The sequence below is a fragment of the Bubalus kerabau genome, chromosome X, assembly GCF_029407905.1.
Source record: "Bubalus kerabau isolate K-KA32 ecotype Philippines breed swamp buffalo chromosome X, PCC_UOA_SB_1v2, whole genome shotgun sequence".
Classification (NCBI taxonomy): domain Eukaryota; kingdom Metazoa; phylum Chordata; class Mammalia; order Artiodactyla; family Bovidae; genus Bubalus; species Bubalus kerabau.
In genome coordinates, this window is record NC_073647.1 from 29216604 (window position 1) to 29229888 (window position 13285).

Consider the following 13285-nt stretch of genomic DNA (forward strand, 5'->3'; position numbering starts at 1 on the left):
CAGTGCACTAGTCCCAAGCATCCAGTATCGTGCATCGAACCTGGACTGGCAACTCATTTCATACATGATATTTTACATGTTTCAATGCCATTCTCCCAAATCTTCCCACCCTCTCCCTCTCCCACAGAGTCCATAAGACTGTTCTATACATCAGTGTCTCATACACAGGGTTATTGTTACCATCTTTCTAAATTCCATATATATGAGTTAGTATACTGTATTGGTGTTTTTCTTTCTGGCTTACTTCACTCTGTATAATAGGCTTCAGTTTCATCCACCTCATTAGAACTGATTCAAATGTATTATTTTTAATGGCCGAGTAATACTCCATTGTGTATATGTACCATAGCTTTCTTATCCATTCATCTGCTGATGGACATCTAGGTTGCTTCCATGTCCTGGCTATTATAAACAGTGCTGCGATGATGAAGGTGAAAGAGGAAAGTGAAAAAGCTGGCTTAAAACTCAACATTCAAAAAATGAAGATCATGGCATCCAGTCCCATCACTTCCTTGCAAATAGATGGGGAAACAAAGGAAACAGTGACAGACTTTATTTTCTTGGGCTCCAAAATCACTGTGGATGGTCACTGCAGCCTTGAATTTAAAAGATGCTTGCTTCTTGGAAGAAATGCAATGGCAAACCTGCTGCTGCTGCTGCTAAGTCACTTCAGTCGTGTCCAACTCTGTGCGACCCCACAGACCACAGCCCACCAGGCTCCCCCGTCCCTGGGATTCTCCAGGCAAGAACACTGGAATGGGTTACCACTTCCTTCTCCAATGCATGAAAAGTGAAAAGTGAAAGTGAAGTCGCTCAGTCGTGTCCGACTCTTAGCGACCCCATGGACTGCAGCCCACCAGGCTCCTCCACCCATGGGATTTTCCAGGCAAGAGTACTGGAGTGGGGTGCCATTGCCTTCTCCGAATGACAAACCTAGACAGTATATTAAAAAGCAGATATATTACTTTGCTGACAAAAGTTCTTATAGTTAAAGCTATGGTTATTCCAGTAGTCATGTATGGATGTGAGAGTTGGACAATAAAAAAGGCTGAGTGTCAAATAATTGATGCTTTTGAACTGTGATGTTGGAGAAGACTCTTGAGAGTCCCTTGGACTGCAAGGAGATCAAACCAGTCAATCCTTAAGGAAAACAACCCTGAATATACATTGGAAGGACTGATGTTAAAGCTGAAGCTCCAATAATTTGCCCACCTGATGCAAAGAGCCAACTGACTAGAAAAGACCCTGGTTCTGGGAAAGATTAAAGGCAGAAGGAGAAGGGGACAGCAGAGGATGAGATGGTTGGATGGAATCACCGACTCAATGGACATGATGAGATTGAGCAAACTCCAGGAGATGGTGAAAGACAGGGAAGTTTGAGATATTGCAGTCTATGGAGTCTCAAAGAGTTGGTAACAACTGAGCGACTGAACAAAAAGAATATGTTAAAAACAAACAAACAAACAGCTGAAAAGGCAAGGAAATGGATTCTTACCTAGATCCTCCAGAAGCCCCTGCTGATACCTTGATTTTAGTCCAATGAGACTCATTTCAGACTTCTGACTTCTAAAACCATAAGATAATACATTTGTGTTTTTATTTTTTTTTCCATTTCTTTTTTTTTGCAGTTTTTATTTTTTATTTATTTATTTATTTTATTTTTTAACTTTACAATATTGTATTCGTTTTGCCATATATCAACATGAATCTGTCACAGGTATACACGTGTTCCCCATCCTGAACCCTCCTCCCTCCTCCCTCCCTGTACCATCCCTCTGGGTCGCCCCAGTGCACCAGCCCCAAGCATCAAGCAAGAAAAAAAAGAAAATATGTTCCCTCTCCTTTAGAGTGAAAGAGAGTGAAACCCATGGAAATGATGGGGTGTTGGGAAAGGTCTTATTATTGATCTTAGTAGAATAGGAAACATTTTTCCTGCTCCTGGGTAGTAAAGTCAAGTATCAAACAATAGCACCAGAGCAAGTGGAGGCAGAGCTGATATTAAGGAGAATCTTGCCTCATCTCACTACATTAACCTTCAAATAGAAGAATAGAATTAGGGAAATGAACATCCAAATTAATGATATAAGCTTACTCCTTGGAAGGAAAGTTATGACCAACCTAGATAGCATATTAAAAAGCAGAGACAGTATTTTGCCAACAAAGTTCCATCTAGTCAAGGCTATGGTTTTTCCAGTGGTCATGTATGGATGTGAGAATTGGACTGTGAAGAAAGCTGAGCACCGAAGAATTGATGCTTTTGAACTGTGGTGTTGGAGAAGACTCTTGAGAATCCCTTGGACTGCAAGGAGATCCAACCAGTCCATTGTAAAGGAGATCAGTCCTGGGTGTTCTTTGGAAGGAATGATGCTAAAGCTGAAACTCCAGTACTTTGGCCACCTCATGCAAAGAGTTGACTCATTGGAAAAGACTCTGATGCTGGGAGGGATTGGGGGCAGGAGGAGAAGGGGATGACAGAGGATGAGATGGCTGGATGGCATCACTGACTCGATGGATGTGAGTTTGAATGAATTCTGGGAGTTGGTGATGGACAGGGAGGCCTGGCGTGCTGCAATTCATGGGGTCACAAAGAGTTGGACACGACTAAGTGACTGAACTGAACTGAACTGAAGTGAACCCTTGTCCTAGGATCAGAAGTCATACACATTATATAAAATGTTTCTTCTGAGAATATTCAGTGGAAATTAACCATAGGAAACAGTTATTCCCTTTAAAGAGACTAAGAATTTTACACAGATACCATGTAGAGGCAATAGAACATGGGAGGAAATAATTAAGATGACATATCCACACAGACCTGGGCTTGAAACCTGACTTTACCTTGTATTAGCTGCCTATCCTTAGACCAGGTGGGAAAGGATCCACCTTCCAGTGCAGGAGATGCAGGTTTGATTCCTGGGTCAGGAAAATCCCATAGAGAGAATGGCAAGCCACTCCAGGTTACAAAAGTGTCAGACATGACATAGCAACCAAAGAGCAACTCAAATATTCTTTAAATATTTTCTAAAAACTTCTAATTTTTCATTAACACAATAAACATAAACTGTAATGAGTAATGTTAGAAGTCTTAGAGAAACATTTTAAATATAGTGAATGGTGAATTATGACTGTGGTTTATGTTTCAAAGGCAGTTTCACATTAAACACCTTTTCCTTTGTTCTTCATTTTCCAGTGAGAAAGAACTGTTTCCCACTAATCAAAAGTGCTAGTTTTCCTTTTGACTTAGGTAGCACAGAGAAGAAATTACCAAGAGGGAAGAAAAGGCTATAATTCTTTTCTGGTTCTTTATATGCCATTCTCATCCCACAGTGCAAAGCTGTTGACTAGTGTGAAACTCTGTAACTGTGTTTCTTCAGTCAAAAATTTCAAGGATTTTTGCTTTTCTTTTTCTTCATTTGTTTTATTTAACCACATACTACCTACTTCCCCATATTACCTAGAGCCCATTGCTTCTGTCAGTACTCTAAATATTAGAAAATGAAATGAATGGAGCAAATAGATCTGACTCCCAATTACAGACTATCCAAAAAGGCAATTTGAAGTTAGATGCATACAATCACAACTTATTTATAAATTTATTGTTTCAAAATGCATTTATGACAGAAATACTTTGGAGAAACTTAAAGTGGATTCACCAAAATTCTGATAGATGTTACAGAAAGTCTACCCTGGAAAATTAAAATACATTTCTCAGAAATAGCCAATGATGTTTTTTTCCCTTTCATAGTTCTAGCAGTAGGAACCACGATCATTTTAATGCATACTGCCTGGCACATAGTTACATCTCAATGAATGTTTGTTGGGCATATGGATGTCAAATAGAATAATGCAATGTTGTTTGTATGACAAAAAAAATACCAAATACCATATGCACAAACATACACACTGAAAGTGATGTTCATTAAATGTGCCCTGATTATATACAAATAGTCCTTATATTTTATATAATATTAACAAAATTTTAAATAAAATGAAAGATTTTAATCTGCAATGTATCTTTTACATGTTTTCAAAGGGTTGACGTGGGGACAGCAAATAGCAAATACATATATGGTATGATTCAATTTTAAAAAACAATGAAAGAGCTTCCATTTCTGCTCATGAAGGAATAACCAATTTAGCATTTTCCCTCCCAATACAAAAATTAGAAAATAAACATTTGAAACAATCTCTTTTCAGCGATCACTATGATGGTCAATGCAGGACTGTGATCACTAAGAGAAGGGAAATAAACAAGGTAAGCTCTACAATCATTCCAACTCCCTCCCAGGAGGTAAATTTGTACTGTGGCAAAGGAAAGAAGAATTCAAGTAAACCACTATTGTTTCAATAAGTTGAAGAGTAGAAATTGGAATTCAGGTAGGTTGAAATAATTGAAATTTGCATAGCAGAATAATGGAGAGGAAGGAGCTATTCAGAAAAAGAACTCCAGATATCTTCATGGGGGCCTTTTGAATATTTGTCTGACTACTAATTAACACATTTGCAGGATGAATTTTGTGACATCCAAGAAAGAATTATTGCTTATGAGTCATAAATTGAAAATTTTCCAGAACTCACTGTCACTGCCCCCCAGGAACACACAAGTAAATGAAGAAGTCAGGTTTATTACTCATCTCAGTGAGGGCTAATGAACACCAGGGTATCTTAGTAAGAGGGTGTTAGAAAGAACCTATTATAGGGTTTAGGCTTTGGTTGGGTGGCTTGAAAAAGGGTCTAAGGAAGTAATGCTTTGCTCTTGATTTGATGCTGTTAGAAAACAGAGGCAGTAGTAGGAATGGGTATCAAAATAAATCTTATATAGGAGGGCAGACTAGGGCAAATATAAAGCTATGATTAGAAAAGCAGCATTTGTTCCTATTAGCAGAGAGAGGGGATATGAATATTTTGTGGGTTACACAGTGATCTTATTTTGTGCTTAGACAAACTTATAAAATGACATTGTTTTATTTCATGTTATCATGGTCTGAAATTGATGTTCTGTGAGATTGTTTATGTCCAACTAGAGAATATGGCTTAGCTGAGTGCCAGGCCAGCTTCTAACAGCACTGAAGCCTAGTTATAAGAGTCAGAGAAATTCCCAGATGTGAAGGACCATTTCTTTGTGTTTTTTTTTTTTTTCCCCACACAGAGGGATGAAATATCTTCAAAATCCTTACCCTAATACTTTAAGCAATCAGTAGACTTGTCCAAGAGTACATGCTACTCTAGACTCACCCTCCTAAAGCTTCAAAACAAACCTTAAAATCAAAGTCCAAAACTTTAAAATCACCATCCAAAAAAATCAAATAGGAAATCCTTAAAATCAAACCCCCCAAATCTTCATTTAATTTTCTAACAAAACAAACTGAACAACAAATGTATTAAATAATCTCAATGAGGAGGGTGGGAGCGAAGGTGAATATGAATGGAGACTATGAGAGAAAAAGCAAAAGAATTTACATAAACACTGCAGACTGTTGGATGACACAGTTTCCCATTGGTGTATAGGCTAACAATTCTAAAACCACTTGACATATATACTGGAACTGGATACCTAAGTAAATATATGATGGATTGTGGAAACTCAGTTACTCACTTTAGGAATGTGGAAGTTAGGCAAGCAAGACCAAAGGCTAGAATGATATATAAGTTGGTGGATTAAGTTGAAAATATCAGTATAAAATCATATTTAGCTTAATATAGATACAGATGGCTACATATAGAAATATTTATAGGTATGGGTATATAAAAAATTGTGTATATGTACATATACTCACTCATTGTATCAGTTGAGAGGGCCTAGAATTGATGACAACTAACTAACAACCAACATACCTAGGGCTCAGAATTTGATTTCTAATATCATTCTTTTTAAAAAATAAATCAGGGCTTCTTAAAGAAATGGCTGATTCTAGGACTGGGGCAGAAAATACACAATGTTAACCTGGAGTGTCTTGTAATACCACAAAGTGATCTAAAGTGAAAGAATGGGGGATTGTCCAAAGGACACAGAAACCAGCAGAAAGAGCCCCTAGTGGTCCAAGCTGGAATAATATGAAAAATAAAATTAATAAAGTAGTATTTAGCTGTAATGCAAACTATACAGTAAATATCTGATATAAATAAATCACTGAGTAAATAAATAAATGGAAGACAAGAGACAAATCTCCTATACAGAAAAATTCCAAATAATTTATGTTGATCATGTCATACTCAAGAGGTGGAGCTTAAGTCTCCTTTTCATTGCCTGTTGGCAACATTCAATTATTTGCTTTGAAAAAATAGTGTATGGAAAGGGAAGGGTAAGTGTACTGTGGAGAAGATGGCATACACTATTTTGGCTAGGTGTTTAAAGTTAATGTGATATATCACGTGATATCATGTAGCCCTGATATGATGTGATGAGAATAAAAGAGTTCATCTCTGTGGTATTCTTCCCTAAAACTTATAGCTTCAGTTTAATAATAAGAAAATATCTGACAGATCCCAGTTGAGGGGTATTCTACAAAATGCCTCATGAGTAATTCTCACAGCTGTCAAGGTCATCAGAAACAAGGAAAATTTGAGAAATAGCTAAGAGGAAACTAAGGAAACAAATTACCAAATATAATATGGTGCTCTGCATAAGATCCTGGAGCATATAAAGGACAACAGGTAAAACTTAAGAAATACTGAAAGAAGTATTAACTTTAATTAATAATAATAAATCAATGTTGGCTCATTTGTTATGATATATAAGCTATACTATGGCACCCCACTCCAGTACTCTTGCCTGGAAAATCCCATGGATGGAGGAGCCTGGTAGGCTGCAGTCCATGGGGTCGCTAGGAGTCGGACACGACTGAGCGACTTCACTTTCACTTTTCATGCATTGGAGAAGGAAATGGCAACCCACTCCAGTGTTCTTGCCTGGAGAATCCCAGGGACGGGGAGCCTGGTGGGCTGCCGTCTATGGGGTCGCACAGAGTCGGACACGACTGAAGTGACTTAGCAGCAGCAGCAGCAGTGTAAGATGTTAACACTAGGGGAGCTGGCTATGGGATTTTCTTGTATGTGAATTTGCTATACAAGTTTCACATCTTTACAGTAAATCTAAAACTATCCTAAAATTTTTATTAAAAACTCTTCAGAGCACTGGGAATAAGTGCATGATGCTATATCATGCAATATGTGCATATTAGGAATCTAAGAAAGAAAAGGGAGAAAGATGGTAACAGAAAAAATCATTTGAGGATAAATGGATATAATTTAGTACATTTGACTGAAAACATTGTAAATTAATAGAACCAAGGAATTCAGTTGACCACAGGAGGATAAATACAAAGAAGACCAAACTGAAGTAATCACAATCAAATATTTAAACAAGTAAGGAAATAAAATTAAAGGCAGGAGGGGAAAAAAAGAGCCTGTTACCTGTAGATGAATGCAAAGACTTATTACAGACTTCTTGTAAGGAATTATGAAAGGCAGAAGACACTTTGACAAAATTTTTAAAGTGCTGCAACAAACAAAACTGATAAACTAGATGTTTTTGTTTTAAATCACTCAGTCATGTCTGATTCTTTGCAACCCCATGGTCTGTCCAAGGAATTCTCCCAGCAAGGATACTGGAGTTGGTTGCCATTCCCTTCTCCAGGAACCTAGATGTCTATATCGAGTCAAAATATATGGAGATGAAGAATTATAGAAATTTTCTTGGAGATGAAGAATTATAGAAAATTTCAGAACAAAACGAAGCAGAGAGAATATTTCAAGCAGTCCTGAAGTATTAGAAATATTATAGGAAGTTCTTCAGATTAAAGAAAAATGAAATATATGACAATGAAGTTTGGATTTTTACAAAGAATAGGGCCTAAAATGATGAGTGTTTATGATGAGATTTAAAAAAAATTTTTATCAGTTAAGATAAAAAAATAGGAGACACAATTGACTAATATCAGGAAAGAAACAAGATATCACTATATATCCCATAGTTCTTTTATAAATAATATACATTTCAAACAACTTTATGACTATACATTTGCAGCTTAAATGAAATACACAATTATCATGAAAGACATAATACTTAAATATAGAGAATTATAATAGGTCAACATTGTGTACCTATATTGTATATATGCTAAAAAAGCTGAATGTAATTTCCTTTTAAATATAATACTGACATTGTTTTCCCATTTGTACTACATAAATATTTCTAATTATGCTTTCCATATACCTCTCATTAAAATTTTGTTATTAAAGAAAAGGAAGAAAAAGTCACAATGTTTTAACCATGATACAAAATATTTAGCACCAAGGAGCTGAGATCATCCAGCACCCTTCTTGCTTTACCATGATCATGAAAAGAGAATAAATCATTCTGATCAAAATCCCTTAAAAAGAAATAGCTATGAAGAAAAAATAATTCCTGGAATGAAGTTATAATGTAAACTTGCCCTTGAAGCACTTGACTGGAACATTCAGAGTTTAGAAGTCTTCTTTGACAGCTAGCAGTTATTTTTATTTTGTTTCAACAAAATACAAAAAACAAGGGCTTTGGTCAGAAAAAGCTGACTAAGCTATGTACTTCCTTACTATGCAACTTGATGGAATTTACTTAACTGAGCTGAGTCTCACATCCATACTTATTAAATGGGACATAATACTTATGTCTTCTTGTTATTATTGTTCAGTGTTCAGTTGTGTTCAACTCTATGACCCCATGGATTGCAGCATACCAGTCTTCCCTGTCCTTCACTATCTCCCTGAGTTTCTTCAAACTCAGAGTTTGCTCAAACTCAATGGCATCCATTGAGTCAATGATGCCATTCAACCATATCATCCTCTGTCTCCCTCTTCTCCTCCTGCCCTCAATCTTTCCCAGCATCCAGGTCTTTTCCAATGAGTTTGCTCTTCGCACCAGGTGACCAAAGTATTGGAGCTTCAGCATCAGAAGTTCCAGTGAATATTCAGTGTTGATTTCTTTTAGGATTGATTGGTTTGATGTCTTTGCACTCCAAGGAACTCTGAAGAGTCTTCACCAGCACCACAGTTTGAAATCATCCAGTTTTTGGCACTCAGCCTTCTTTATGGTCCAACTCTCACACAAGTACATGACTACTGGAAAAACCATAGCTTTGAATATACAGACCTTTGTCAGCAAAGTGATGTCTCTGCTTTTAAATATGATGTCAAAAAAGACTCTTCAGAGTTCCTTGGAGTGCAAAGACATCAAACCAATCAATCCTAAAAGAAATCAACACTGAATATTCACTGGAACTTATGATGCTGAAGCTCCAAGCTTTTAAATATGATGTCTAGGTTTGACATCTTGGAGAAGGAAATGGCAGCCCACTCCAGTGTTCTTTCCTGGAGAATCCCAGGGACGGTGGAGCCTGGTGGGCTGCCGTCTATGGGGTCACACAGAGTCAGACACGACTGAAGTGATGTTAGCAGCAGCAGCAGCAGCAGGTTTGACATCGCTTTTCTTTCAAGGAGCAAGCATCTTTTCATTTTATGGCCGCAGTCACCATCTACACTGATTTTGGAGCCCAAGAAAAGAAAATCTATCACTATTTCCACTTTTCCACATCTATTTGCAAAGAAGTGATGGGACTGGATGCCATGATCTTAGTTTTTTTGAATATTGAATTTCAAGCCAGGTTTTTCACTTTCACCCTCATCAAGAGACTCTTTAATTCCTTTTTACTTTTTGCCATTAGAGTGGTATCATCTGCATATCTGAGGTTGTTGATATTTCTCCCAACAATCTTGATTCCAGATTGTGGTTCATCCAGCCCCGAATTTTGCATGATGTACCTTGGTGGTTCAGATGGTAAATAATCTGCCTGCAATGTAGGAGACCTGGGTTTGATTCCTTAGTTCAGAAGATCCCCTGGAGGAGGACATGGCAACCCAATCCAATATTCTTGCCTGGAGAATTCTCATGGACAGACGAACCTGGTAGGCTACAGTCCATGGGGTCGCAAAGAGTCGGACATGATTGAGTGACTATGCACACAAGCATACACACACTCTGCTTATAAGTTACATAAGCAGGGTGACAATACACAGCCTTGATGTACTCCTTTCCCAATTTTGAACCAGTCCATCATTCCATGTCTGGTTCTAACTGTTCCTTCTTGACCTTCATGCAGGTTTATCAGGAGGCAAGTAACATGGTCTGGTATTCCCATCTCTTTAAGAATTTATCACACTTTGTTATGATCCATACAGTCAAAGGGTTTTGTGTAGTTAATGAACCAGAAGTAGATGATTTTCTCGAATTCCCTTGCTGTTTCTATGATCCAATGGATGTTGGCAATTTGATCTCTGGTCCCTCTGCCTTTTCTAATTCTAGCTTCGACGTCTGTAAATTCTTGGTTCATGTACTGCTAAAGCCTAGCTTGAAGGATTTTGAGCATTACCTTGCTCACATGTGAAATGAGGACAATTGTATGGTAGTTTGAAGATTCTTTGACATTGCCCTTCTTTGGGATTGGAATGAAAACTTACCTTTTCCAGTCCTGTGGCCACTGCTGACCTTTCTAAATTTGTTGACATACTGAGCGCAGCACTTTAACAGCATCATCTTTAAGAATTTCAAATAGCTCAGCTGAAATCCCATCACCTCCATTACCATTGTTCGTAGGGATGCATCCTAAGGCCCACTTGACTTTGCACACCAGGATGTCTGAATCTGAATGACTACACCATCATGGTTATCTGGGTCTTTAAGACATTTTTATATAAGTATTCTGTATAATCTTCCCACCTCTTCTTAATCTCTTCTGTTTCAGTTCAGTTCAGTTCAATTCATTTCAGTTGCTCAGTTGTGTCCAACTCTTTGCAACCCCCATGGAGGCACACCAGACCTCCCTGTCCATCACCAACTCCTGGAGTTTACTCAAACTCATCCCCATTGAGTCGGTGATGCCATCCAACCATCTCATCCTCTGTCATCCCCTTCTCCTCCTGCCTTCAATCTTTCCCAGCATCATGGTCCTTTCAAAAGAGTCAGCTCTTCACATCAGGTGGCCAAAGTATTAGAGTTTCAGCTTCAACATCAATGAATATTCAGGACTGATTTCTTTTAGGATAAACTAGTTGGATCTCCTTGCAGTCCAAGGGACTCTCAAGAGTCTTCTCCAACACTACAGTTCAAAAGCATCAATTCTTCGGTGCTCAGCTTTCTTTATAGTCCAACTCTCACATCCATACATGACTATCAGAAAAATCATAGCTTTGACTAGACAGACCTTTGTTGGCAAAGTAATGTCTATGCTTTTTAGTATGCCCATTCCAGTTTACTGATTTCTAAAGTGTCAGTGTCCACTCTTGCCATCTCCTGCTTGAGCACATTCAATTTACCTTAGTTCACATACCTAACATTCCAGGTTCCTATTCAATATTGTTCTTTACATCATTGAACTTTATTTTCACCACCTAACACATCCACAAATAAGCATCATTACTTCTTTGACTCAACCACTTAATTCTTTCTGGAAATTAAAATTATTGTTTGGAAATTACAGATATCACTTAGAAATCTAAAATGGGTAGATGCCTAATAAATGACAGCTATTATGATTGGTTTTACATGTTTAGTTTCTTGTTTGCAGCTATGCACAGGGCTGGTTTAGAGGTACATAATATTGTTCTCTTGAAGGTTTTGAATCCATTAAAGTTAAGAAATTCTGTTTCTATTGCTAACAAAATTTATAAGTTTTTTTTTTCATGGATAGGACGTATTAACATTGTGGGGGAGTGTGTTTTAAACTTGAGTCACAAGGTGACAATTTGAACAATGTAATTGTCTTTGTGTCTGGGGCCAAGGTACAAGAATTGCAATGGGGCAATTCTTCTTTGCTAAACTTTTTGATAATTAGTATATTGACAGGTTGATTGGCAAAGTTACTTAGTAATGTGGGTTTCCTTCTTTGTATTTGAATTAAAATGCAATTTAATTTAAATGTCATCCAAAATAAATTCTGAAAAAGTGAACAACTTGCAATGATCCTATTTTGGCACATGATAATTACATCTTTCATATTATTCCTTTCATTTCAATCTTGTTTCAGGTAGAAAAGTTTAATTTATAAGTTTTTATTATAAATAAGAATACAGTTATCACAGAGAAAGAAAAAAAATTGCATTGAGGAATTAGCCAACTCACATTCCAAATAAAGCTTATTTCTGATTTGTTATACATCTATCTTACTACTTCCTTCAGGGTACCTCTGAGAGCAATAGTGTAAATGGAAAATAAACAGTGTGTGATCAAAGGTGTGAGGTCCTACTTAGAGTCTTTTAACACATGAGATATATCATCATCACATGCCATGATCTTGTAGGAAAAGTCAATACAATCTACTACTGAAACATACATCTTTTACAAGCAAAACCAAAAACAATATACGTGATAAGTCACCTTTACTCTAATGTGGCAAACTAAAGATTTGGGAATAAGCCACAGGGTAACATGTCTTTAGTATTAGACAATAATTTTTTAAAATTAATTATTTAAACATTGAGTAACTACTACAAACCAACCAATATTCTATCTAGATCTGAGATGGGGTTGTGTGAAGCAGAATTGAACAGGGCACAACCCTGGTTATCAAGATATTTTCAATTTGATAAAATATATGAGTCTTGTGTTTTAACATTTATCTGATGCATTTCAAGTTGTGTATTTCAATTTCAAGTTACATATTTCTCCATATATTAGCTAATGAAATCTCCAAAACAACTCCACTGAGTGATTATCACCCACGTTTTGTGGATGTGGAGAAGGAGGCCCATATAGACAAATTTGATACCAAAGGACACAGATTTTGTAAATCAAAGAAGTGGAATGTGAATCCCTGGCCACCATTTTCTGAGTCTAAATGCCATTTCCACCACAATTTCCTCTCTATACTTCATAGTGAAATATTACAAGAGAGTAACAATGTAATATAAGAGTTTAAAAGAAGTAAATCAATCCACAGTCGAAGGTTTTGGCTATGTTTCATGGAAGAGGAAGTATTTCAACTGGGACTTGGGTGATAATCATACTTTCAATTGGCAGATGTGGAATGGAACAGAGGAGAAAGAACAGGTCTGTCAGCTAGGGCACATCAGCAATGACAGGCACATTGGGAACCTGGACCCATGGGAGGATGACAGCACCATTAAGTGTAATGGAAAACTTGACCAAGAAAATGGTTGGGATAATTGGTATTTGCCAGGGCTGCGGAGTTGCTGATGATCTTGTCATCCATTTAAAATATTTTATTATTCAAAAAGAAATCACAAAAAGATG